The following is a 3,148-nucleotide window of genomic DNA, read 5'->3' on the forward strand; positions in this document are numbered from 1 at the left end:
CCAAGATGCGGCTCTTTGGCATATCGATTATTTTAAGCTACTTATTGTTTTTAAGATTGTAAAGAAAATCTTTAAAAAAATTTTTTTTTTCCTCCCCAATACCGTATTCCCATCTGCAAAGTCTTCTTTCTTCCCCAGCGTCAGGGTTTTTCTTGCTTCATGATGGCTGTCACCTTTGCAGATATGTACACAGATGGAGCCTAGTCCCTGCTCAGGACCCTTCCAGGGGCTTCAGGGTGGAGAATTGTCACCTTCCACCCTTAGATGAAGCAAAAACCTCCCATTGTGACAGCTTTGTCACTGATTGGGGGGTGGATTGTCTCAGAAATCATCTGAAAAGGACTTGGGAAAAAATACTTTTCTCAGACACCATGGACAGGATAGTCCCGAGTCTGTGTGTTTAAAGACTACAGAGTATATGTTTATGTTTGCTTGCTAGAGAGGAGCTTAAGAGCCTAATAGAGTAGTCCACCTTCAGCACACCTTTTGTTGTTGTTGTTAGATTTTATTTATTTATTAAAGAGAGAGACACACACAGATAGGCAGAGGGAGAAGCAGCCTCCATGCAGGGAGCCCAATGTGGAACTTGATCCCAGGTCTCCAGGATCAGCCCCTGGGCTGAAGGCAGCGCTAAACCACTGAGCCACCCGGGCCACCACCAACACACCCTTTCTAAACTGCCAGCCTTTCCTTGTCTTTGAGTTCTTATATAACTCTGTAAATTGTAGTAGTGATAGCGTGCAAAATATCCTTATAGACATGCAAATTCTTTGTGTCCAATAGAGGTCTAATTGACTTTCCCCCACCCCATCGGAAAACCAGTTTGCCTTTATTTGCATATTCATTTCAATACTCTTGATCTATAAATGTGTCTATTTATAGATTCTGTGATTCTTTTTTTTTTTTAAAGATTCCGTTTATTTATTCATGAGAGACACCCAGAGAGAGAGAGAGAGAGAGAGGCAGAGGGAGAAGCAGGCTCCATGCAGGGAGCCCGACGTGGGACTTCATCCTGAGTCTCCAGGATCACACCCCAGGCCGAAGGTGGAGCTAAACTGCTAAGCCACCGGGGCTGCCCAGATTCTGTGATTCTAACATCTGCCTGGTTCCTTCATTGATTAATGGATAGAATGAGATCTTTAATATGTGTCCAGTTTATACCTCTATGAGTCATGATTTTGCCTTTTTCTAGAAACTACCTTTAAACAGTTATAGGGACATCTGGCTGGCTCAGCGGTTGAGCGTCTGACTTTTTTATGATTTTATTTTATTTTTTAGAAAGAGAGAAAACCCACACACGTGCAAGTGGGGGGAGGGGCAGAAGGAGAGGGAGAGAGTGTGGGGCCCAATTTGGGGCTCGATCTCATAACCCCAAGAACATGACCAGAGCCAAAACTAAGAGTCAGATGCCCAACCAACTGAGCCACCCAGGGAACCCTACAATGTATTGTTTTTTTTTGTTTTGTTTTGTTTTGTTTTGTTTTTGTAGAAAACTAATGGAAGAGAAGGAAACAAAGATAGGAATTGTAACCTAGGGATTAAGAACATGAGATTCAGAGCCAATCAGCCCTGGATTTAAAACTCTGACATTTTCTAAGTGATTCTGGGCAAGTTACTTAACCTCTCTAAGCTTTAGTTTATCTATAAAATGGAGATAATAGTCCATGTTCCCAATGTCCTTGTGAGGATTATGTGAGATTTGAATATGAAAATTTTTAGCCCAGGGCCTGAAATACAGTAAGCAGTCATACCAAACCTAGACCACAGGAATATGATAACCAACATTAGCATCATCATCACTATCATCATCATCAAATCCAGTGTCTCCCCAGTACAGGATGAGCCAACAGAAGGGTTGTCAAGCAATTTTGGGTGTATAGATAACAAAAAATTACAGACTGAGAAAGCTTTTCCTTTTTCTTTCTTTCTTTCTTTCTTTCTTTCTTTCTTTCTTTCTTTCTTTCTTCTTTTGTTCAAGATTTTATTTATTCATTCATGAGAGAGACAGAGACACAGGCAGAGGGAGAAGCAGACTCTCTGCAGGGAGCCCCGTGGGACTCAATCCTAGGACTCCAGGCTCATGCTCTAGGCCCAAGGCAGGCGCTCAACTACTGAGCCATCCAGGCACCCCAGCTTTTCCCTTTTCAATTTCTTTTGATCCTGATTTCTCAAGAAGAAAGTATTAATTTGGTGCTAGCATGTCTCTACTAGCTAAATACCTAATACATGTGAATCTCCTTTTTTTCTTTTAAATCAAGGTTTTATTTATTTATTTGAGAGAGAGTGAGAGTGAGAGAGATCACAGAGGGAGAGGGAGAAGCAGACTCGCCACTGAGCAGAAAGCCTGATTCGGGGCTGGATCCTAGGACTCAGAGATCATGACCTGAGCCTAAGGCAGATGCTTAACTGACTGAGCCACCCAGGAGCCCCGTGTTAATCTCCTTTCTTAACAAGGACTGAAGAAGCACAAAAATGAGATAACAGAAATTTCACCAGGCAGGGGTGCCTGGGTGGCTCAGTTGGTTAGGTGTACAACTCTTGATTTCAGCAGAGGTCATGATCTTGGGGTCGTGAGATCAAGCCCCACATCAGCTCCCTGCTGCTTAAGATTCTCTCTCTCCCTCTACTCCTCCCCTCCACCCCAGCTCACCCTTTCCCTCTCTCTAAAAAAAAAAAAGAAAACAAATTTTAGCAGGCAGTATTTGCTAGAAGTTAGTAGCATCGTTCTGTTTCCATTGTGTTTCTTTTATGCGTACATTCATTCCGGGGCTGCATTCTGATTTTCATGGGTCCCAGGCACTTTTGCTCCGTGCACCCTTTCCTTCGTTAAAGGAAGGAAGGAAAGAAGAATTAAAAATTATATTTTATAACTGCATTGATAAAAATAAGTATATAATCCAGGCTGGATTCATTATTGTATTTCTTTTTTCTTCTGATTTTATTCTTTTAAAGATTTTATTTATTTATTCATGAGAGACCAACAGAGAGATGCAGAGACAGAGGCAGAGGGAGAAGCAGGCTTCCTGTCAGAAGCCCGATGTGGGACTTGATCCCAGGACCTGGAGATCATGCCTTGAGCAGAAGGCAGACCCTCACCACTGGCACCCTTTTCTTCTGATTTTAAAAGAAATTTACATTAAAGCATTTT

This window comes from Canis aureus, chromosome 21 (assembly GCF_053574225.1).
Source record: "Canis aureus isolate CA01 chromosome 21, VMU_Caureus_v.1.0, whole genome shotgun sequence".
Lineage (NCBI taxonomy): Eukaryota > Metazoa > Chordata > Mammalia > Carnivora > Canidae > Canis > Canis aureus.